The sequence below is a fragment of the Sebastes fasciatus genome, chromosome 23 (assembly GCF_043250625.1).
Source record: "Sebastes fasciatus isolate fSebFas1 chromosome 23, fSebFas1.pri, whole genome shotgun sequence".
NCBI classification, from domain to species: Eukaryota; Metazoa; Chordata; class Actinopteri; order Perciformes; family Sebastidae; genus Sebastes; species Sebastes fasciatus.
The window spans coordinates 11,479,098-11,504,830 of record NC_133817.1 but is presented as its reverse complement, the minus strand read 5'-3'; the positions used below and the strand labels follow the sequence as shown (position 1 = coordinate 11,504,830).

At 42.7% G+C, this 25,733-nt stretch overlaps 1 protein-coding gene across 4 annotated transcripts in view; it reads right to left on the bottom strand.

Annotated features, from left to right (window-relative positions):
• Positions 1 to 25,733, bottom strand: part of chrm2a (cholinergic receptor, muscarinic 2a) — a 102,133-nt gene that overhangs the window by 56,195 nt on the left and 20,205 nt on the right. Inside the window, exon 2 of one of the 4 annotated variants that reach the window (XM_074625844.1) lies at positions 945 to 988. The exons of the other annotated variants lie outside the window; for them this stretch is intronic. The gene's annotated coding sequence lies outside the window, so the exon portion shown is untranslated. The remainder of the gene's footprint in view (positions 1 to 944; positions 989 to 25,733) is intronic. 4 annotated transcript variants of the gene reach the window in all.

The following is a 25,733-nucleotide window of genomic DNA, read 5'->3' as shown; positions in this document are numbered from 1 at the left end:
ACTTGTGTTACCAGAACACAAACAGGCTACGTTCCAAATTACAGACTTTTTCTTTTTACTTTTAGTACATATACTGCAGCTGCCCTTACAAAGGATGTACTGTACCGTGCAGTATACATACAGTTGGGATATACCATTTTGTCTTGAGCTTTGACCCTCTTGCTCTTATATCTTCTGCGCAGAGGATTGTGGGTCAGAATAGCCAGAAAAGCACGCTGGCTTGCATACTGCAAAATGCGACCAGATGTAGTAGTACATCCTGGCATTTTTGATATACTACATATGTATTGGGACATACTAAATCTTTCTTTCTGGCACACTAAAGAGCATTGTAGTATTGGTATTGGAACGCACAGGAAGTTTCTGCACATTTACAAGCAAACAGTCTCTTTTCAAAATAAACTTCCAACGTAGGTTTACTTAGTTTTTAGGTTTACTTACGCAACAAAAAATAGTTGCTTAGGAAAGGCTTCGGAAAATATTGTGGTTGAGGTCAAATTAAGTATATTTGTTGCGTAAAATAAGTACGCTTGTTACGTAACAAAATGAAGGTACAATAAGTCAACATGTTTGTTTGTGTCTTGTGTCCCGTCCGCCCTACGTGGACTTTCTCGCTCTACATACTATGTCAGTTGCTCTGACCGTCTAATTATAACATGGATGGGTTTACATTGGAGCTAGCTTAAAGACATTCACCATTCACCAAAAGCATTCATCCATACAAACAACAATACGACAACAAGTTTTACAAGAGTTCTTGCAGTCTTTAAAATAAGCGAAGCTTTACCGTCTCTTATATTCCCCTTAAATGTCAAACGGTTCCTTTTTAAGGTTTTGGAATGATTGTGGTATTGTTGTTAGGTATAAAAGAACAGAACTTTTCTTGTTGGAATGTGACATGAATGACAATCTCTGCTTTGAAAAGTCATACGCTGTTTTTCCACCTTGATACTCAGTCACAGTGAAGCAGAAGTTGGAGCATCTGTCACTTTGGTCATGAAATGAAATAAATGAACAAAGAAACACAGGATTAGAACTTGGAAAATGCATCTTTCATTTCCTGTTGACACTGGATGTATAATATGAACAATCCCAGTGTGTTTTCTAAAAGGATTCTGCACTGGTCATCCCTGATCAGAATACTGTTTCAAGGGTAGAACAGCGACATGGAGGTGATTTAAGTCCCAGTCCTCACTATGTAAATCACAGTCCTCAACCCCGACGGACCTATAACTCCCGATATACATAATCTATACATCCTACCTGACAATCAAAGAAAAATGATGGTGGCTCTGACCGCCTCCAATGTAAATGACTATGGCCTAAGTTCACTACGTATATATGAGCACCCTGCTTGGAGCCCACAGCCCTCTGAGACCATTATCCCAGAGTGCTTCAGCACTCTCTCTCACATTCCCAGATGAGCCGCTAACCGGCACACCTCATGTTTAAATGCTAATTTCAAACCGGAGCCCCTCGCAAGGAGCCGCAGCAGTTTAGAAATCTCTCAACCCAAGCCTCGCACGCTTATTAAAAACAAACTCTTAACACGCCTCTGTTTATGTCTTTAGCAACGAAGAGTGAGAGCGAAGCAATGTCACACCTGCTGTTGAACCGCAGCTGGAGGAATAACTCGGCGCCGGAGAAGTTGAGGGAAGCAGCTGATAAAGGGATAAACCCTGAGGCGACAGTATTTAGTACACTAAGTCAGTCTGTGCTGGCGAAGAGATGTAGTGTGATGATAACAACTTGTGTTTATGACACGTCTCCTTCGTGGACACGTTGGCCATCGCTGTCTGCGGGCACGCCATTCACTGTTATGACTAATCACAGAACACAAGACAGCGGAGAAATCACAGAGCCCCCGCGTTTTGAAACGGAACAGCTGCCGTGAAGAAACGGAGCGTTGTTTCGGGCAGAATGCAAACACCAGCGGGGGCTTTAGTGAGTGAAGGATTTGGGAAAAAGCTGGAGGCTGAAACATGTTGAGGGCCGTGTGACGCATCGCCACTGTTAGACAATACATTGTCCAAATGATTTCCCCGTGGTGAATCTGCCTAATGATCTTTGTCTCCGGTGCTCTAATTAATGTATTATGCTAATATAAAGCCGTTATAGTCTGATCAGACATCGCATAAACATAAGTGTACTCCAATGTTCCCTAATCATGTCGGAAGAGGATTTAAAGGCTCCTAGCAATCCCGTCCGCATTTTAAGATGATGAAAATTATTCATAAAATTGTCAGATGATGATAAGGGTTTAAAATATCGAATAGGCAGCCTCGGATTGCAATCTCTCTCGCTGACAGGCAGTTAATTCCCTCGATGAGCAAATCTGGGAATTCAGAATAAATGTGCACTAAGGCTTAACATATACTGGTGCTATATACTGCATACTGATTGGCTGTAGAGTGGCATGACCTAAGATAAGTTTCTTTGCGGCTCCGAGCCGTGGACGTACTGTATATGTGAAAATGTCCATCAAGGTTATAAAGAACAGTTGTCCCCCAGGCGCAGGGCGGCTGTCTTTATCTGCACTCTGTCACCTTAATCTCCCAAGAATTACCTCAACCTCTGGGGAGGGGGCAGCTCTTATTAAATAAAGTGACCGACCTGTACGGCAGACTGTCATCGCCGAGGAGCACTAAACGTTTGCTCGTCGACCTGCTCGGACGCTTGGCGGACCATAAAAGCCTGAAATGTGTCTAAAGATATAAGAATGAACTTTGTCACTTGCCGACTGAGAGATGATTGTCAGCTGGTTGCTCCAGAAGCCTGTTTCTGTGCTATTTTCCCTAGTTTTCCTTTTAACCCTCTGAGACCCACATAGACCCGTTTTTGTCTTCTTTAGGGGGGTACGGAGTGTCTTTAGGGGGAGATAGCAGGTCGACAGTAGATGTCACATAGAAGTGGTGTGCATCATCTGAAAGCTGGGAACCTGAAGGTTAATTTGAGATGCAGCTCAGCACTGTGTGTCAAGTTGTTCTAGTCATTAATCAGAAAAAAACATGAATAAATTAAATAAAATACCTTGTGAAAGTATATAAGGGTGTAGAACATTATGATAGAAGTATATGATGGTCGTTCCCATGCTTTACTATGTCTCATAAGTTGTTGCAGCAATTTTGGGGTTGATATTATTTGTTACACAGATTTAATGCTAAATTTAACCATTTTTTACCACCCAAGAATTGATAAAATTATCAATAATCTCTCCAAACTATCACATTAAGACACCAAGACCTCGAGGAACACCATAGAAAAAGCCATGCTGTGTTTTCGGCGATTGGATGGCGAGCACTTCTGTTGTGTAAACTGCTCAGAAACCCCCTTATTGTTAATCTAGCTAGGAAAGCCATCCATCCTCTGAATGCTCTAGTTCTCTAGTTTGTGGCTGTAAAGTTTCACGAGGCTGTGATTATCCTAGAGGTCACCAGAGGTCATTTTATACAGTGAGGTCAAGTTTAAATAAATGGTCTCACTACAATAAAATGGTTACTATGGGGATTAACATCATCACACATGAATACAGTTGGGCTCATTGGATCCACAAGAGTCTCAGCTTTACAGTGATAGCCAATTTATGTAATTCAAAGACTGTTTAGGGACCCCAGTATGCAGGAATATTCACACACACCATTTTAGAATAGGCGAAAATAACACATTTATACTGCATTCAAATAACTGCATGGTTTCTGCCCCAAACTGCATGTGATTATCATAAAGTTGGCATGTCTGTAAAGGGGAGACTCGTGGGTACCCATAGAACCATTTTTATTCACATATATTGAGGTCAGAGGTCAAGGGACCCCTTTGAAAATGGCCATGCCAGTTTTTCCTCGCCAAAATTTAGCCTAAATTTGGAACATTATTTAGCTTCCTTCTCGAAAAGCTAACATGACATGGTTGGTACCAATGGATTCCTTTTCTAGTTTCATAGTATCAGTATCTTCACTCTAGCTCTAAAACTGAACCTGCTCCAGCCTCTGAAAGACAGTAAAGTCGGTCGGGATCCCGTGGGACTCAGGGGGTTAACTACACAAATATATAATAATTAGCATTTTGTGTCTGGATCTCCAAACTGAACTATTTTGTCCCAATTATTGTGTGGGCAATCACATTTTGTTCTTCATACCTCTGTTTTCACACCTGTAATCCGCTACCTTCGAGATGCATATTAAATTAGAGCTGGCTGGGCTGCCAACGAAATCACATTTACATCTGATTACACCACTAAAACACATTTCGTAGATGTGGTCCGCCTGCATCTTATCTCCCAGATTTATGTAGCGTTCAGGGTGGGGACAGTGAAATAATGCTTGTTGTTCAATCTCTCATTGATAACAGTGCTCATACAAGCCTGGCAGCTTGTCTCTGTTTTTGATTGCTAACAGTCAATTTCAGTTAATGTTCAGAAGATTGGCAACCAGTGGGGGACGAAGGGTGTGAAACACGCCGGGTACCAGATCTTTAAATTGATTGTGCATCAGCATCGGTGAGTAATAACGACGTAGCATCTGTGAAGATAACCACTGTGCTTCTAGAGGGGCATTTTAAAGCTGCTTGTATGCTCATTTTGTCTGTTACCGCAGACAGTTAATCAAAATTTTGGCAATGGCATGGAGAGGAGTTTGGCTGAGCAACGAGCAACTAGTAACCATCCGTAGCTCATTGTGACAGGCTGCCAAACCCCTCAATACACCACAAGACTTACTTCTGTTTAGAGATGCCCTGTGCACATTTCTTGTAAACAAAGTCATGTTTACAATTCAGGGGCGAATTCACAAAAGGATTACGTGGCTTTTGTGGCTGCTCAGCCTGAACAAATAAGACAAAAAAACATGTAATTCTCAAAGCACCTGCAAAGGGTAAAATGCATCCCAAACTGCGCTGCTAAGCAACTAGCGTCTCGGTGCTTATGTACGTATTTAAATGAGGTAATATGCAGATATTTAGCCCAAAATCAGCCTCTTTCTAAAAAACGTCCAATTCACAAAGATCCGCGCTTATAGCCACACGCAGTTACAGTGAAATTATTAGCGTCTTCAGAGAGTCGGTGGTAACTGAAGCGCATAAGGGGTGTTCGCTCAAACTCATTTATTTTGGGATGCAAAATAAGAAAACACTGCATTGCGGGGAAAAGATGAAATGACAAAATAAAAGAATACAGCTCCCGTACGTGTCATTTTTGAAAATAGGGGCAGGCTCTACCAAAAAGTACTTGGTTGGCAGGTGATTGGATGAACCACCTGTCAATCAAACTCTTGCAGAAGCCAGTCAGGAGAAGAGCTGAGACAGCTTTTCCATCGAGAAAAGCCTTCGCTGCCGTTCTTTGCTCTTCTTTCACTGAAGAAATACTCTCCAGTTCTGATATAACTGATGCTATTGCAGCAGCCACGCTAACCTCTTCAGGAGTCGCCGTTGTTGTTGTTTGTAACAAACAGTCGCTTCTCTGTATCGTTGCGTCACACACACCTAAGCCACGCCGGTAGCTCCAGTAGCTCCTCACAGGACTCTGATTGGTCCGTGACACAAACGCATTAGCCTGTCAAGATGGATTTTCGTGTGATATGTGATCCTGTGAATTGAGCTGTCGTGCAAGATAATGAAACTTGAAGCCGTTTTAAGGTTCTTCAAATAGTCTTGTTTTTCTTATGGTTCATTGTGGGTTACCTCTGCATAGCAACACAGTAGAGAACTGTACTCAGGAGAAAGATGTGGCACGCAGGTGGATGAGAAACGGCGCTCGCCAAGCTAGATTCGATATCCACGGAAATTAAACCATTCGTATCACATTTTCACTTATCGCAACTTCACCTCAGAGTACCCCCCCTCTGTGAAACTGCTGTTTTATGTCTGACGACTTCTGCATCTCCACGAGATCCCCCTAAGAGTGCCAAGTTAACTGTCTCATAACGAAAAACATGTTCACACTGCTATGAACTGTCGAAAGCGCTTTGGAGAGACCTCGTCGAAAGCAAAAGCAATAAAACAAGCCTTCCAGTGTTTCCATTTTTAAATACTCCGAAGGGAGCGCCTGTAATGCAGTTTCCTAGTACTTGGTGTCCCCTGACAGCAACTGCCGGGGCCTTCCTTCAAAGTGTGGGCTGCTTGCTTTATTGCAACATCAGCATTATGATGAGGAGGAGGGAGGGGTTGCTTCTCCAAGTGTGAACCTGGTCATAGATCTCATTGGACATCTACACTGTCTCTTCATTATCTGCTCTCAGCCAACATCCCAGCACGGGGGCATGTGTCTGGATAAAAAAGGCTTGATTATGTAACCGTCTGAAGGCTGGCTGTCAGCCTATTTACAGGCCGATGCATCAATCTTCCACTGACTCTGCATCTCTCCAGAATATCTGGACTTCCAATATACCTGATGGATTGACATGAATGGCCTGCTGGTAAATGTTTTTCATTGAACTGCCCGCTCTGATCGATCAAGAAACACAAATATACAAGTCTCTAAACATGCATGGACAAGTGCCAGCGTATATTAAATCTGTATATTGACTAATATAGTCATCACTCAGTGGGTGGATGTTTCTGCACCTGCATGTTTAAGCCAAATGTTGAGGCAAACAGCAGAGCCGCAAACACACAGACGTCCATCTCTCTCTGGGTGCCGCTTAGATGAATGCAAAACCCCAAACCAAACAAAGAGAGTGATTAGTGGATCTGTTTAACCTCGGGGCAGGAGGATTTCGTTATTAGACCAGAGAGTTTACTTAGCTATGTGGCAGCTCTGCCGTCTGCCATCCTCCCAGTCCTCTCCCTCTGCAGTACGCCCCGACACAGCGACACTAATTAGGAAACCACCAAAGGGATTCTTTCTCTGTGTCAATCACTCTGTTAAACCTGTAAACTGTAGGACGTTTTAAACTGTAGGACGTTTACTCCAGTACTGTGCTGAAGTACAATTCTGAGGCATCTGTGCTATTTACGTTTAGCCAAAATTTGCTTATTCAGAGGTGGGGCCAAGTCATTGTTTTGCATGTTTCAAGTCCTTTGCACTCAAGTCCCAAGTCAAGTCTGGCAAGTTCTGAGTCAAGTCCCAATTCAAGGCTGACAAATCCAAAATCAAGAGCCAAGTCAAGACAGGTAAGTCCTAAGTCAAGAAAGGCAAGTGCCGAGTCAAGTCCCAAGACAAGTCTGACAAGTCCCGAGTCAAGTCCCAAGTCAAGAAAGGCAAGTCCAGAGTCAAGTCTCAAATCAAGTCTGACAAGTCCTGAGTCAAGTCTGACAAGTCCCGAGTCAAGTCTCAAGTCAAGTCTGATAAGTACTGAGTCAAGTCCCAAGTCAAGAAAGGCAAGTCCCGAGTCAAGTCCCAAGTCAAGAAAGGCAAGTCCCGAGTCAAGTCTCAAGTCAATCTGACAAGTCCCGAGTCAAGTCCCAAGTCAAGAAAGGCAAGTCCCCCGTCAAGTCCCAAGTACTACAGGCAAGTCCTGAGTCAAGTCCCAATTCAAGTATGACATGTTCTAAGTCAAGTCCCAATTCAAGTCTGACAAGTTCTGAGTTAAGTCCCAAGTCAAGACAGGGAGGTCCCGAGTCAAGTCACAAGTCAAGTCTGACAACTCCTGAGTCAAATTTCTTTCACCACTATAATTACTTAGCCTATTGAGATTTTATGTACAAAATATAAGATCATCTTATGAAATAAACTACCCATCAGTATATAAAGTTAAATTAAAATTGACTCCCAGCCAATTGCAACATTGGAAGGCAGCTTACATGTCTATGACTCTATAAAAAAAAGGGCTAATATCGTAATAATCCAATAATAATGTGGTGTTATTTGTTGGGTCATGGGTCAACATATGGTTGGACGTCCTTCAGGCAGCGTTGTCATGTGACTGCGAGGCAGTCTGTATTTTCTTTTCTGTTTTTTTCTTATTAACTTTTTGCTGAGTTGTTTCCTCCTTCCCATCATCAGCAGGGTTGATGATATTAATTGCCAATGGACAGATTCAAATCAAATTGGTGTCGCTTCAAGTGTTTATAGTCTTCAGTGAGCACAATGTCAAAACCTTTTTGTGTGGTTTAAATATTTCCACATCTCACTGTCGTGTGCAGCAAAGAGGAAGACCTCCTTCTTTACATCTTCAAACTACTAGTACCTTTGCTTCCTCATCTCCTCATTCTCTCCTATTTGCACAGAATTAGATATATGAAGGTCAAACATCTTCTCCTTCAGGGCATACATTTCTGAATTTGTTCTTCCCTGCGGTTTCTCGTATGTTGCTTTAGTCTTCATTGTGCTCCATTAAATGTACGTTTCTTAACGCAAGCTATCTTGATACAGATTCCTTGTGACCCAGATACATACTAAGCAGGACATTTCACAGTTAAATCATCAAAACTCATGTTCATTCACTTCTTTGAATGACACAGCGTGATGTCTGTCCATATAACATCAGAATATAATGATTTTGTAATGAGTTTTTAGGCTTCGCTGCTCTTGGAGCTGCTTGTTTTTCACCAGGCGGTAACCAGACGTTTACCCTGACAAGAGAATCACTGAGAAGTCTCTTTGATGTTGCCGCCAACAACATCACAATAGGTTTTTGATGCTCCTTTTTGAGTTGAACAAATGCATGTTCATTGTGTTCGCCTGTCACGGAGTGAAAACGAAGAACAAATATAACAAATGACATGAATTTGTTTGTCATACCTTTCGGGTTGTGAACAAATGTGTGTGTGAGAACAGAATCCACAGATTTAAAAGTATTTGCTTGAGATTAATGTTTTGTTTACACGTTCTCAAATAAGTTTAATATAAAAAAAAGGAGTCAGAGATTTCAAATGGACCAGAAAAATGTTCAAACTTCAGGCAAGCAGACCTTTTAGTCTCTGCCTCACCACCTGCATATTTATAGAAATTCATTCTATCAGCCTTTCAAATCCATGCTATTGAAAAAGGTGCTTTTACACCGTTCATCTTCTGTTGAGTGGAAACCACTTCCTTGGCCAGGCTCAGAATTTTACAAAAGGATGAAAAAGATTTGGGCAAGAGAGTTCATGGCGAGGCTTCAGAGAGAGGGAAAGACTTAAATAAACACTCGGTGAGGATCATACAAACAACCTGATCTCCTGCCTACTCGGCATATTTTGCCGGGGTGGCAGCCTTTTTTTGTGGTATCTTGGCGCAGAAGTTTCGTGCGTGGTTAACATTTTAATATGTTGTGGAACAGTCGTGGTTAGATCATAGACTGTATATAGGAAGTGGATGTAGTCACTGCGACGTCACCCATTGGTTTGTAGACTGCGATTTTGAAGCCTCGAGTTCGGCATTTTGGCTGTCGCCATCTTGGTGTTTTGGAACCAGAAGTGACACGAGAGGGTGGAGCTAAGTACAACCGGATGCTGAATAAGACATTTTTAGGCAACTAAAATGTTACTATTAACTTTCATGAACTGAAAACACACTCTGAAAGGATTAAAGTATTAAGACAAAAACACAACCAACTTCCAGACCGGACAACGCCGTGGTAGCGACCTGTCAATCACAAGGTAGCCACGCCCTAAAGCATCCCCTGCTTTATGGTCTATTTGACTCTAAATGGGACCATAATTTACTAAATGAACGTCATGCTGTATTGAAGAAGACTTGAAACTAGCGATTGAGACCATAAACTCATGTTTACAATGTTTACTGAGGTAATAAATCAAGTGAGAAGTAGGCTCATTTTCTCATAGACTTCTATACAATCAGACTTATTTCTGCAACCAGAGGAGTCGCCCCCTGCTGGCTGTTAGAAAGAATGCAAGTTTAAGACACTTCCACATTGGCTTCACTTTTCAGATCCGGAGGTTGCCGCCGGGTTGAGGTTTAAGCAACAAAACTACTTGATTGTTAGAAAAAAGATCATGGGTTAGTACGCCTATTATGTAACCTAAGTTACAGACGTAACGTCACCTGATATAATATAATTCATATAATGAAGCAGGCTTACATTGGAGTTAGTTGAAAGCCTGATATAAAGGTTAGCTTTGCACATTACAGAAAATCAGAAGCTCCAAAGGATCCCTCACAAGGAGATCAGAGGAAATTCCACTGCGCTGTGATTTAACAATAATCTTGATGGCAAGTGGCTGGACCTCTCATACAACGCCATATGGTATTTTAATCATACATGTCAGGGACTCTGCATCTGAAAGCTCCAGTCAAGAGGTGGAATTGAGAGAATCACACGGCGGCTTTTTTGGAGACTTCAGTGCGGCTTCTTCTTTTCACCGTAAAAGACGGAGGTGAAGTAGCACGACATCCTCCTGCTAGGACTGTAATTAAATTCACAAAGGATGATCTTTTTTAGGGGAGTCTTATTTAAATTATATATTCCCTTTTTACAAGAACAGCGGGGAATATTTCCACAGAAGAATAGCTCAGACATACGGGTTAAGCAGACATTAGTGGAAGTTATTTGCCCTTCTTGCACACACTGGCATTAATTTGTGGGATATTCTTTGGGTTTTAGGACAGCTTTACACTACTCTTGATCATCATAATCCTATTGGAGGATTAGGAGTAACATTTTAGAGGAACTTCAGCAGCTTTTCAAATCAAATCCCTCATCGGATGTTCGCGTTTGGGTAGTGCAGATATTTTTCTTTTAAAAATTTGCATGTAATGACGGCCGGTATAGTTTATAATATCCATTATTTCGGGTGTATGTGGGCACTCCTTTATATGAAATGCAGCACATATCCACCACAGACCCCATGCTGTAAAGAGTCTTATTGTTTGCAATAGTTCTGCGATGGTGACTGAAATAGAGGAGAATAATTCCTCCCATTTGGAGACAATTTTACTTTATAATTATGAACAAAGCCTCAAGGCTGCACACATTAATCGCGCACATTAAACAATGAATTAAAAGCACGATGAAATATTTGTATTTTAGAAAATATTGGCATATAACTTTTTCACAAGCTGCGAATCATCTCCTAAATCCCTCTGCAAATCATCCTGCAATCCTCTGGGAGGTACCATCCTGCATTCTGCTCTAGATTAATACCCAGCCATTTCTTTGGAATTGATTATTTAACTCTGTATGTGTGTGTGTGTGTGTGTGTGTGTGTATGTTTTATCTCGGCCCGGCAGAATGGCTCCGCGCTGCCATAGAAGTGCTTTGCCAGTGAATTGAAATCCTTCAGTGCAGGTGTGGAAAGCAGAGTGGTGAAGAGGATCCTTCACTTCTGCACTCGGCTGATAACTTTAACATTTGACCACGTATTGTGTTCAGGCAGCCGCTTTCTTATGAAAGCACGCCGCGATGCTTTTCCTCCAAACAGATTTTTTTGTTCCCCCGCACGACTTTTTTACTCTTGAAAAGAAAAGAAGACGACGGCCCGCGGGTTCAATTGCCGCGCGGACTAGATTAATGAGCATTTCTTATCAGCGATCTGCTTATTTTGTTGCTAAGTCGGCGGAGGCTCCAGACAAATTGAACCGCTCGGCGCTAAGTGGGGAGTGAAGTGAATTCCTAACGAGATGCATGTTGCTTTTGGTCAAGTTTTGAAATTATTATTTCAAATAGTCAGCGGTTTCTATCTCTTTCCGATTCAGGTTGTAACAAACGGAGAGTTCTGGCACTCAAATGGCTTAATAATGAATTAGTCAGGCTTGGAAATGAAAACCTCCGCTGTCAGCTGGATGGCAGTCAGACCTGTTCTTCGCTGCTGCTACGAGGAGAAAAAGATGAAGTGCTTGCATGCCAATTTTGTAACTAGGTTATTGGTCACTCTTTCCCTCCTTTTTCTACTCTCACTCTTTTCTATTTCCTTCCTTCTGCCCCTAAGTCTGTTAGTGTTTGCTGGATGTTTATGAAGTGCTTTCATGTTTCCGAAAGAAACTTCGAAATTACATTTTCTTTATGGAAACATTTTCTTTTCTCTCTACACTCTGACCTTCCTCTTACTTGTTACATACACAATCAATGAACCATTTCTATACCAGCAACCAACCCCTCCCCCCCACCGTCCGCTCCCCCGTCACCAATTCCTGTCTTCACACCGCAGCCATTTCCAGAGCGATTTCAGGGGATAATAGCACTCACAAATCATCCGCTGGGCAGTGGAGCCCATGAAATTGATGTGCCTTCATTTCAAAACAATGGAGGTGCCTTATGAGGGGCCTTATGATGTCATAACTTTAGCAGCTGACAGGCCGTGCAGGTGTGTTTTGGCCCCGGGATGGGCACCGGGCCAATGAAAGCCCAGTCGGGACAGCTTAATCAATCGCCGCATCGAGGAAGGTGGCAAGACCGTGGTGTAAGCAGCCACCAGACATGCTCGATCACATTCTCCGTACCGAGCAAACTGACAGCTTTTACTTGGAAAACCAGGCCTCCTTATCTCCCTGGAGTTGAGTAATGCTTCACTGTCTATCTGTGGCGATCTCTCTGCAATTTCCCTTCCAAACAAAGAAAAGAGAAACAACCTAAGACAAAAGTTAGCAGCATTTTTTTGGTTTTGCTCTACACACAATAGAGTCCGATAGCGGTGAGAGTCGTTGGGGAGATTGAGTAATAAATTATTCACGTGGTAAAAGTGAAAGGACGCCGTAAATCTCTGGAGTTTTTTTGAGTTGTAAATGAGTGGGTTGGGCATCAGCGGAACTGCCATCCTGATTTGAACGCATTGATTAAATTAAAACCAATGAACTACGGATGGAAATTTCAGCATTATCCATCAGACACATTGACCGACTTTTAATTAAATCCTCCCGCGCCCGTTGACATTTTTCATAGAGGGTGCGCGGGTTAAGTACACCTCCTGTATGAAAAGATTAAAAAGCCACTTACATGCTAAAAAGAATTATGGATGACTGAGGAGCATTGCGTAATTGGAAATTGATTGACTTGGCCGCGATACACCTGGTCTCATAACATTTCACATCCCTCGTGCGTCGGGAGTTTGATGCATTTTTTCAATAAGCGGCTGCACGGCGGCAGGACCTTTTTTATACCGGTGTCTCTCTGTGAGGAAAAGTTGTGTGGATGAAGAAGCCACGTTGCCCTTCGCCACATCCAAGCCATCACTTCAAAGAGCCCAGGGTGGGGATGAGCTTTGCATGACGGATGCAGCTTTCCGAGCAGCTGCGAGTGCCGGGAAACGAGCTGCACCTCATATCTACGTTTCATGTGCCACTGCATCTGCGACTGCTACAGACAAAAACCACACTGGTGTCATGAAAGGGGAGCAAAATCACCTCTTCCTCTTCCAAGATGGATGCCTGGTGTCATTTTGTGAAGCCACTGCTGTGATTTTCAAATTCTCACATTGGATGGTTAGGAATTGGTTAGTACTGTATTATGCTTTGCAAATGTATTCCAATCCAAAGAATAGCATGAGTGCACTTATCATCAAAGCATGCATGTTCTAAACCAAACGTGCAGCATGCAAGCTGCAATTTGCAACGTGAGAATTTGCTCTCATGACGCATTGGAACGCCATATTGGCGACTCTCGCATGAGAGTGCAACAAACATGTAGGACTCACAAATTGATCTTCAATTTGTGAGATTCAGTCGTTTGCGTCAGCCACCATTTGCAATCTGTGTGTAAGCAGTGCTCGCAAATAGCTTTTGTGAAACAGGCCCCAGCTGTTTAACCTCATTTTTACCAGCTGTTTTGCAGTTTTGTCACTGAATCAAAGACGCAGGGAATTACATTTCTACAGCAGACTTCTCTGGTGAGATAATCACATAAAGCAGCAGTAGGATACTTTTTTTTAAGGCCGTTGAAAACCCAGAACCAGAAGTTAGCAAACTGCACACAGCATGCTTATTTATCAACTTTGGCAGATACCGAAGGGTTGGAAGAGGCAAAAAACTCCAAGAAGAAACCCTCATAAATTACTTTTGTGAAAGAGCCCCTGGATGGTTGTTTGGCTAATTTTTCCCATCTTTTAGGTTCCCAACCCCTGGACCCCTGGACCGCCAAAAAAGCTGAATAATATAACTTTATAGGCTATTGTTGAATTTTTGGGGGTAATTACTTCGAACTTGGTGAGGTGGGTGGACTGGTCCATGACAAAACTGTATGTACAAATGGTATATAGTGCAAAAAGGTTGGAGAAATCTAGTACTAATATGTGTGTTTTAGTGGTGTTTTTAAAAACAACCATTTCTTTAAGAAAATGTAAAGGCTTGAAGATTTATATCAAAGTGCATTTAACGCGTACATATTGGCACGTTTGTCTTAATTGCCCGCCCCTTGCTCGATCCACCTTTTCTTCACCCAGGCTCCAACCTGTTGCCCATACTTCTATGTCATAGACTGTATAAGAAGTAGACGTAGTCACCGTGACGTCACCCACTGGTTTGTGGACTGACGCTTTGAAGCCTTGATTTCTACATTTTGGACGTCGCGATCTTGTTTTTTTGCAACCGAGAGTGACACGAGAGGGTAGAGCTACGACCGAACTCTTAGGCGACTAATATTTTACAATTAACTTTCATGAACTGAAAACACACTGTGAAAGGGTTAAAGATATAACACGGAAACAGGGACAACTCCCAGACTGGACAACGCCGTGGTAGCAACCTGTCAATCACAAGGTAGCCACGCCCTAAAGCATCCCCTGCTTTATGGTCTATCTGACTCTAAATGGGACCATCATTTACTAAATGAACATCATGCTGTATTGAAGAAGACTTGAAACTAGTGATTGAGACCATAAACTCATGATTACAATGTTTACTGAGGTAATATATCAAGTGAGAAGTAGGGTCATGTTCTCATAGACTTCTATATACAATTAGAATTTTGCAACCAGAGGGGTTGCCCCCTGGTGGCTATTCCTCATTGGCTTCACTTCTCAGACCTGGAGGTTGCCACCTGGCCTATGTCCACACCCAAAGTCTGGACATGCATGTCCTCTAAATTGTTTTGGAATTGTTTTATCAGTGGATCTAGACAGACAAGCTGGGGTTTAGTTTTAAATAAAAACATCATGGTGGAGCTTTTCTTTAGGGTTTGCCTCGGGAGAAGCATTTCAAACAGACCTAATGTAGTTTGCAGTACTTAAATAGAGTACATTTTGAGCTAGGGGAGCATGAGTGGGTTTAGCAGACAGAGACCATCCCTTTGATGGAGGGAAGGCATGCATGGCTGCTCTACGTGGCTCCAGACAGACAGAGACTGACAGGAGGAACGTGGGGGACGGCAGACGGAGGAAACTCCTCTCGGCCGCCTTATGTACGTCAGCCAGGGTCACTGGCACAGCAGTCCTCCGATGTAAATGCAGCTAAACACAATGGCAGACAGACAGATGCACACACCTCTCCATGAGCACGGCACATCTCTGGCTGTCAGATTGTACCGAGGAGGGTTAAGGGAGGTCGGCGTGGTAGAGCAGGAGCAGGCAGACAGCTTGTCAATGCTGTTGACAACCAGATGGACGAACCAATACTTCAGGGAGCCACAGTCCTACTTTCTTGTTTATTAACACGTCGTACCGCCGCACTTGGACATGCCCGTAATGGTTATTTACTACGAGAACATGTCGACAGCTCATTTGAAACATTCCCTGATGAGTAAAATTTGAATTTCTAGTTTCTCATATCTGTAATCTGTCCGCAAAGCATCTCCCACTCCTCAGCCAAAGCCACGGATCTATACGTGCTGTTTATTGGGCTCGGTTGGCTCGATCTGGCACATTCATTTGTCACTGCTGTGTGTCTTGGAGCAGAATCTGATCCCAGAGTCAACATTAACATGGCTTTTCTAGGGCAGCAGCTTCATTATTGAGCCCCGGCATGGTTGAACCAGACCATTACTGCTCCGGAGAGAGAGAGAGAGAGAGAGAGCGAACACGGAGCGAAGGAGGGAGAGATGGAAAGATGAGAGGATATAGGATAAGCAGAATGATGGGGGAGAGAGGGAATGAGGGAGTGTGAATGAAGGATGCTAGCGCGGAGACAGAAAGGAGAAAAGAAGTGACCAAATAAATCACCGGCCAACAGATAATTGGAAGGAGCTGCACTCAAGGGACGGTTGCAGCGCCGTGAAAAGTGACACCGTGATTTGCAATTAACTCCAAGAGGAGGAATGGGGATTTAGTTCCCTTTGGATTAATTCCAGGAATGTGATACCTGACAAGACGGTGGCCATAATGAATCTGTTGGGCTGCAGGAATCATCGTCATCATTTAACTTGTACGACGGCGCCTCTATAGGGAGCAAATGTCTCGATCTGAGAAGCAGAACATATATCAAATTAGACCTGGAGGTAGACGTGGACACCTTATGACCCAGAGCAGTCATTTTTATGTTTGTCTGTTGTTTCCATAGTTTAGAGCGCTTGAGGTGAGGTATTATCCTTCTTATCAGGATAGCTGAATGCTCTCGCTATGCAGGTCCTGTAGAAGTGACCTCAAGGACGAGATGATTCAGTCAGGCTCGGTGTCTTGCGAACGAAGGTCGTTCGACGCGGCCCTTAATTACGCCGAACACACACTCCCACAGAAGTGTAATTTAAAGATAAAATCGCACTGATACAAGGTTTGTGTTCGTTTATCTACAAAAATAAATGTAATTCCCAATAAGGACGTTTTGTCTGAAGGCGTAAAACTTTCTTGTTTCACTCAATTAAGATACAAAGAAAAAGCTCTCGAAGTGTTTAAGCACCGCACGGGAACAAAATGTCAAGGTCGCGTCACTTATCTATCGCACAGCAGACATTTTCTGTCTTTAATTTATGTCATTTCTGCTGTTTTTTTAAGGCAAAAGCTGACACAGTGTAACGACAGGAAATGTGGAGAGGGAGAGAGAAAGAGAGGAGTCCTTGGTTGTTTTCAAACTCAGCACGTCGTGGTCATGGTAACTCTGAAACTTCTGAAATGTTTTCCTTTAAGCCTAGTTCACACGACACGACTTTCAAAATCGTCACATCGCTTTAATGTTCACACTACGCAACTTGTCTTGCAATCGGGAGTCTTGAAGTCATGTGGTTTTCACCCTACATGACTGACCGGCGACAGGGGGTCACACACTATAAGATCTTTCACCGGGAGGAATCCCCGATGAGGCCTCCAAACTACGTTTTGCCACGAAAACACAAGACACGGTAAATGATGTGATACCATATGCTAGACATACAGCTTTTGTTGGGACATGTGTTCACAAAATAGCCTGTTTCCACTGGTTTCCACACTCTTGTATTCCTCTAGGTGCAACAACAACTTTGCTCCATATTGCAAATGCAACACATACAGTAAGTTCCTATTGTTACAGGCTACCCCTCCTGTGTATTACGCTCTCAATGAGTCCCTCGACAGTTCACACATAACGCTTGAGCGCCAACGTGCAAGTGGCGAGCCGTCGCCGATACGCCTCTGATCTGGGAATCTTTTGTCAGGTAGCTCCCAAAACTGTCGGGGAGCACAGAATCAGGGCTTAAAGTTGTGCAGTGTGAACTAAGCATTACCTGATCTTAATTTGTATCTTATTGGAAATGACCTGGATTTAATTAAAAACAGAATAAAACCATAAATCACTCTGATTAGGCAAACAGGTGTATTTTCCTTACGTTATCACCGTCTGTGTTTGCAGCAAACTGGTTGACCTTTTGAGCACACCTCTCAGAAAGCACTAATTACAGCCGGAGTCTCAGTAGGATCCGGGAGAAAATCAGATCCTCAGCACTGATCACCGGAGGTTGTGTCTGCTCACGATGTAAAAATAATGAAAAGAATCTTTAAAGTCATCTAGACACTGAGAACATTTCTGATTGAAGTCTGTAAACATATTTTATGCATCTTGGTGAAGTCGTTTGGTAACTCTAAGAAACTCTAAAAAAGACACAAACATCCCACATCCCCAGTAGTACTGAGTCGTTTCAACTCAACTCAGTACACTCTGCCAACTCTTGAAGCACTGAAGGCTTAAGTTACAGTGATTTCCCTAATAAAAATTCAAAGATTTTAAAATATCCTTGACTAAGTGGAGAATGAGGAAGTGCCGTTTTCACTAAAAAACATCCAACACTTGAGCTTTTTAGCGGAAAGCTAATCAGCCTCAGTGTCATTCCACAAAAAGCAAGAAGCTGAGCCAATTGATACTCCTGTCCCGTCCTCCATGCTAACAGCCTCCAATTATCAGGCGACTGGGGAATGAGACCTCTCTGATTCAGCCATGTTGGCCCGTATTGATTGGACTGGAAAACTGTGTAAAATTGGAGAGAAGTGGGATGACCTTGTCTGGGGTACTCCTCTCCTGATTGACAAACAAAGTGGAGACAGCTGTGGAGATGTACCTGCATAGCAATGCTCTCTGTCTGAGCTTTCAGATGAAAAGTGGTTTTTAAAGACACAGTGAAATGACAGTAGCTTTTAGCTTTTGTACAGTCTGAGTGGGGTATTACTTCAAGAGGAATTTGATCAAACTGTTCATTGTGAGTTTGATGTATGTAAAGGTTTTTGCCAACTGACGCGCACATTTGACACCATGATAGCTCTTAGCTGGCTGCTACAACCTATGAGCTAACAAAGTCACGTTATGTAGTCATCCCAAATCACATTTGGTTGGTAAAATGTATGTATACGCCTCTCTGATTAGTCATAAAAAATAAAATAAAAAGCAACTTAAAGGTACAGTGAAGGATTTGGCAGCATCTAGTAGTGTGGTTGCAGATTGCAACCAACTGAGTCGTGTTATGGCCTTTAAATGGAGGGCGTGATGAATAAACGACACGAGTTTTGATGCAAATATTTGGCATCAAAGCAATTCATACCGTAAGCGATGCAAATTTGGACAGTTGCAACACTTTTTTCAATAAATTGTTAGAATAGATTCATGCAGGCAGAGGCCCATTGACCCAGAGCAGCATCTGGCAGAGGTTAATTGTTGTAAGCTATTTTAGTTTCCTTTTAGCGAACTACTGAGTGAATTTGCCTCTACCAGTTATGCACTGTGTGTATGTCTAGGGCTTTTATTGTGAAAGGTAAGGAGTGGATCTGGTCTGCGCTGCCTTTTGTCAAGGTTGAAAGGAGTAATAAAGTTTGCTGTCTTGGTTTGGACTACAGAGCCTACGTGTAGTTGTTTCATAAATATATGCACAACGTAACCGCTTCTGCACAACGTTATTGGTCGATGCCTTTATTCACGGTAGGAAAGCTCAGTAAATCGGCCTTAGTCTAAAAAAATAATGACGTTGGGTATTTATATGTATCTATACAGTATATAAATACTCAACAGGACTATTTGAACAATTAGTTCAGCAACAAAGTATAAGAACTTGGAGAAGGTATTTCTCGTTTCACTGTGTCTGTAAGTTCGTTCATATGGTCAGACATGTCTTTCCTCTGCTATGTCTGCTTTGTTTGTGAGAGGGCTGTCAGATCGGGCCATCAGAGAGTGTGAACATAGGGGCTGCGGGTGCCTCACACAGTAAATCTATCCCACAGTCTGTTTGTGTTCCACTGACACACTGTAGTCTCTGGACGCATAGTCCTGTCCCTGTCAAGTCAAATAACAGTATTTCAGACGGGCTCCGTGCTCTGACACGGCGAGCCGGCTCATCTGGAGGCCAGAGAGGTTAAAAAAAACCCGGTTGGGGAAATGTACAGAACTGGACTGTGTGTCCGCCGCAGAATGCAAAGAAGAAGTTCACCAACACACACAAGCTGAGATAACCTAGAAGTACAAGGGGCCCACTTTCTTTCTTCCTCGCTGGCCTTTCTTTCAAATGTCAAATCATTCACCTGGAACGAGTTACACAGACCTTTAGGGATCTTCTTTGAGAATGTCAAGCCAAACTATGAATCTGTACAAAGCTTTGGATAAAGTACAATGTCCACTGGCTTCTCATAGTAAAGCCTGAGGGGGGGAAGTGAGACATCCAGGTCTCAGATGACTCGGTCACGCTGCACTTACCAAGTGCACATGTGTTCTCAGGCTATGTTTTCTCTCTTAAATAACCCGGTCATGTTTACGCTTTGAAAAGTATCTTATGACCCCGTTTCCTGTTCCAACTTGGATTAACACGTCTGCAGTGATTTCCTCTACGCCCAAGGCAACACAGGAAAAAACAGACCAGACAATGGTATTTACTACCTTTATCTGGGTTTTGTCTCACGTTTACTTTTAAAAGGACAGTGTGGACAGAGCCGATAAATTGAAGCGGCTGACCACATAAAAGGAAGCTACAGTTTACAATGCCTCGGGGCATTAGAGAAACACAGGATGCTACCTGAGGCCGAGAGCTGACACAGAATCCAATAACAATAGCAGACAATGATTGTCACTGGACTTCATAATATCCACCACCTCGCTGCCTCAGCTAGTGCTGCTGTAGCGTCTGTTTACCTCGTGATTTGATCCACAATATCCAGGGCCAGAGCGCGTGTTTATCTGTTGAGTGTGTACACAGTATTGAGCTTTGTGTCAAGCCGTCCGTCTCTGAGGCAGCTCTAATCAGCTTCATTTCACACCGTCTTTATCTCGTCTGGAATGTGAAGAGGATAATTGTTCGACACATTTTATAGACTACTGTAACTGCGTTTTTCTGTTATTGTCACCTGGGAATGGAAGACAATTTCTGGACCTTGGGAAAAAAAACCTCAAGCTATTTCAGGAAATGCTTTCTGAAATTGGTGATTATCGTGGGAAAGATGGGGAAAGTCCGAGTTCTTGTGGTTTTAAATAGCCTTTGATTGGAGAGGAAAGGAATTGAATATCCTGCCAATGCCTCCATGGAGAGATATCTGTCGTTGTGAAATGAACTGAGGGTTTAATGGACTTGTGTTGGTCACAGGGGAGCAAATTTCTCAAAGCCCAGGGACACATTTGCCAACAGAGAATGATTAAGATTGTAATTACAGAAAGCAATAAAGCTCAGATTTATCTTCTTTTACAAGTATCTGGAATCGAGTGATTCAACATTCACAATTCTAGTTTTTTTAAGGTACATTAGCAAAGTGTGAGTCAATATTCAGCCTTTAGGCCAAATCTGAAAACGCTTATCATATTTATAATAATTTATTGTTCAATACAGGCCATTTCGGTAGAATACGACAATAGAATAGAAATAATTTTGTATTACTTTTGTACAGCATTTCTTTAGACTGACGCGGCGGAAGCGTAGCTTTGCTGCTGGGCGCTGATGTTGCAATGGAACGAACAACTGACTTTCACTTCTTGGCATTATACATTCTTTGTTAGCACTAAACAAGTACAGCTGAGGTTGATGGGAATGCCATTAGCTTTGCAGGTATTTAAGGTGTTGCCCCACCCTCTCTAATCCCCTGCCGCTCAGTTTTCACATAAGTAATGTTCCATATCATCTGCGTAACATTTGTTTATGTTGTCGCTATATAGTGTAGAAAAGTGCGACAAATGCAAGAGCCCAAGCCCATACTATGGAATCAACCATTATGTCTACTATCGTTTATATTTTGGAGACAATGTCAAGAACGACCCTCTTGCCTGCCTTCCTACTTTATCACCCAGTTCAGATGATGAGATTGGCTCATGCTGCACGCATACGCAGATTTCAAAGGAGATCGGCGGCATTGAGAAATTCTACTCACCGACTGCTACTTGCGTTAAATAGCAGTCCACTTCCGTGTTTTGATTCGTTTTCAAACTTGATGCAAACCAAACCCGAGTAGACATGAACCGTACTCGAGACCACCTTTTCAAGTGGAACCGGGCACAGACCGACGAACCGTGCCCGGGTACAGCACACAGTGTTCACGCTTATTCAATGACCTGGACTTTGGGGTCAAATGTACTCGTATATGGGCCTGGGTCTATGATGGGAAAGCCTCCTTAGTCATTGAACAAATTACATTTTTGACCTGATGATGGAGCTAAATGAAACTTTAAGGAATCTCTTATGTTATTAAAATTCATCCTGAGGAAGACATAAATGTCCGTACCACATTTCATGGCGATCCATCCAACAGTTGCCAAGACATGTCAGTAGTATAGGACTGGTTCGTTTGCGCGTGCATGTGAAATGCGCGTGCACGTGAGCATGCGCGTGCGTGTGCACGCGCGCGCGCGTGTGTGTGTGTGGGGATACAGGTGAACCCTTGGTGACCCTGGTGTCCTTTTTGTAACCCTAGGGCTGATGTTAATTACTGGTAGTTGTCCAAAGGTGTCTGCTGTAGGTGTTATCAGTTGCTCCACAACAAAAAAAGAAAGACCCCATCCTGTGGATCCTGATGCAGATAAAAAATACAGTTGTATCCCAATATGTGTCTTTTATTACAGTATCATTAAAAGTTCAAACAAACCCTGCTTCCTGTGACCAAATGTTTTTGCCTTTTTGGTGTGCCACAGAAGACCCATACTGTTGATCCTGATTCAGATAAAAAAAAAAAAGTCAGTTGTATCCAAGATGTTATCAGTTGCTCAGTAAACAAAAGAAGACCCCCTCCTGTTGATACTGGTTCAGTGAACAAAACACAGTTGTATCCCTATATGTGAACTCCGTTGTATCCAAGAGGTGGCTTTTTTTATTACAGTACTCATAAAAGATCAAGCAAACCCCGGTGTGCAGTGGTCAAAATGTTTATGGCTTTTGATGATGTGGTGGTTGGTACTGTTTGTAGGCTATATCAGCATGGATCCTGTCAACCATGCTTATTCTGTGAGAGGGTGTATGGGTGCACGAGCGCACCCGCTCCGCCCCCTAGGAGGTGGGCATAAGATTAGCTCCACCTTATAGTAAGGTGTGTATATATATTCATCATTCAGCGGAGTATTATCCACCACTTGGTTTCTATACACACAAGAAAGGACTTTTGTATCACCATGGCTCTGGCTTTCGGCAGCTTCCCTGATCCCACCAAGACCCCCGACTCACTAGGTACGTTCTGTAGGGGGGTGACAGACACCGCTGAGGTGACCATTGATGGAGCTCCTCGCAAAAAGGAACGTCGTGGGTGTGGTCTGACACCAAGGGCGCCGTCAGAATTAAAGATAGAGTTGGAGGGGGTTAACGGGTATGTTTATACGGTTAGCTATCACGATGCTCGTGTTATGTTGTCTGTACGGACTCGGGCATGTGATGGTTATACAGAGGGTGAAACATGGAGTGATTCTTTGTCCGTAAAAGATTGGAAACTGTTTCGCTCTGTAGTCTGCCGAGATCTTGATCAGGTTGGTTTTCCTGAGATACTCTATGTGTCGCAGTGGAACAGCGCTACGGGCCCTGAGTTATATCGGGTTGAGGCCGACCGTTTCAATAGATATGCAGAGGATTTTATTTTTCTCAGTGTCTGTGGGGATAGGGGGAGTGTGATAGCGGTCAGAGGTCGTGAAGATTGGATCTTACAGCCTTACCCACTCACTCGTCAGGAGTGTGACTCATGGTTTAAAACACTCTTTTTTATTCAGTGGTGCGACTGGCTGTCCATGCAAAGGGTGTTTAGAGAAGTTGACGAAGCTATCAAAAGAGACAGAATCATCTCTTCTTATGAGAGTATTAGAAAACGCCTTGTTTTTGATGATATTTCGAGTGGTCCGCAAAGTGCTCTCCTGTCTACCATGCGTAGACCGAAAATCATCAGACATGCCGACTACTAATAACGAATGGTAGGTTGTGTGTATTCCTTTTACATTTTTATATATATTGTGTATGTGTGTGTGTGTGTATATTTTTTTTATGTATGTACTAAGTCTTTTTTTTTTTTTTTTTTCTAGATGTCAAACAGGGCACCGGGGTCGATGAGGAAACGCAGGATGGCTTTTCCGAGAGTGTCCTGTGGGGCCCTCCAATTGTAATAGACCTGACTGGATCGCAAGAAGAAGAAAAAGAAGAAGAAGAAGAAGAAGAAGAAGATTTTGCTGTGACAGACCCTGTGGAACTGATGGCTACACTACCTGTGATAGACTTGACTGGATCGCAAGAAGAAGAAGAAGAAGAAGAAGAAGAAGAAGACCCAGGGGAGCTGATGGCTAGACCTGATGTGATAGACCTCACTGGATCTCAAGATTCGGGCTTTGAGGAACCCCGCCTAACCAAAAGGGATATGGATATGATAAAGGACTTTGAGGAACCCCGCCTAACCAAAATGGGTATGGATGTGATAAAGGACTTTTTGAGGAGACGTCTTCGGGAGGTTTCATGGGAGGTGGCTAAAAAACTGTGCCACGGGTGTGAAATTGACCATCCTAGCCAGCTCCAACACACGTGTTTATTTAACCACGATGAGGTCTTGGAGAGTTATTATGGAGAAACATGTGACATAGTGTTCCATACGACTCTGGGATCGGCCCTGCAGAATCTGTTGACACAAGTTACCTATCGTGTGCATTCAGTGGAGAAACTTGTCGGTGCGGCTCAAATCACAACTTTGGAACTCTTCGAAGAATTTACTCATGAAAAAGAGCAGTTCAACGACGATTCAGACGAGCCCAGTCTCGAGTATGCGATGGCCATGCGCCAGGCAAAATATGCCTGGCTTGGTCCACACACAATAAATGAGCTTGTAAGTCGTGTTTTTTGATACGGCTATGCTGCTGATAAGCTGTGTAGTGTATATCTGCAGACCCTTTTATTGTTTGTTTGTTTTGTTTTTTTAGATAGCCACAGAAAAAAAAAAAATAGTTTTAAAAACGGTGTGATGATGATAAAATGTATAAAGATGTTTTGCTTTTTTCTATTATGTTACAGAGCATTCTAATAAAAGCCCATGTAACAAACACATTGTTGTCATTTACTATTCATTTACATCATGGAGAACACATTGCAGGAGATTTATTACGACCCTGCTCATCCTGGGGGTCTTGGTAGTGTGTATAAACTACGCAAAGCGGTCGGGGATTGTACAGGGGTGACACCAGCGTTAACAGATGTTAGACGCTTTTTATTGGGGCAAGATGTGTATACTCTACATGCCAAGGCGGGTAAAAATTTTCCCAGGAATAAGGTTTTGGTTAGTGGCATAGACAAACAGTTCCAGATCGATCTAGTCGATATGAGTGAATATTCTGTGGAAAACGACGGTGTGCGATACCTGTTAACATGTATTGATGTATTTTCTAAATATGCATGGGTAGAGTGTCTTCAAAACAAATCAGCGGGGGTTGTCACAAATGCTTTTAAAAACATCCTGAGCCAGGGCAGGGTGCCAGCAAGACTCCAAACGGACAAAGGCACAGAGTTTTATAATAAACAGTTTCAACGAGTATTGAGTCGTTATGAAATCAAACATTTTTCAACATCAAATGAGACTAAGGCTTGCGTGGTGGAGCGCTTTAACAGAACTTTCAAGACGCGTATGTGGAGATATTTAACAAGTGTTAATTCACGCCGATATGTTGACATAATCGAGGACCTTGTAGAGGCCTATAACAGAACGCATCACAGGTCAATAAAGATGCCTCCTGCATCAGTAAATAAAGATAATGAGAAGATTGTCTTTAACAACTTGTACAAGCTAAAACCTCAGAAAAAAGTGTCCTTTAAATACAGGGTTGGGGATACGGTGAGAATTTCCAAATTAAGGGGTGTTTTTAGAAAAGGTTATGAACAAACGTTTACAGACGAATATTTCATAATAACGGAGCGCATAGCCCGAGATCCCCCTGTGTATAAACTAGCGGATTGTGGTGGTGAAGTGTTGAAAGGTACGTTTTATGATCCCGAATTACAACAGGTAATTATCGATAAAAACAAAGTGTTTAAAATAGAGAAAATATTGGACAGAAAAAAATCAGGACGTAAAAGTCAGGTCCTTGTAAAATGGTTGGGCTGGCCCGAAAAATTTAACTCTTG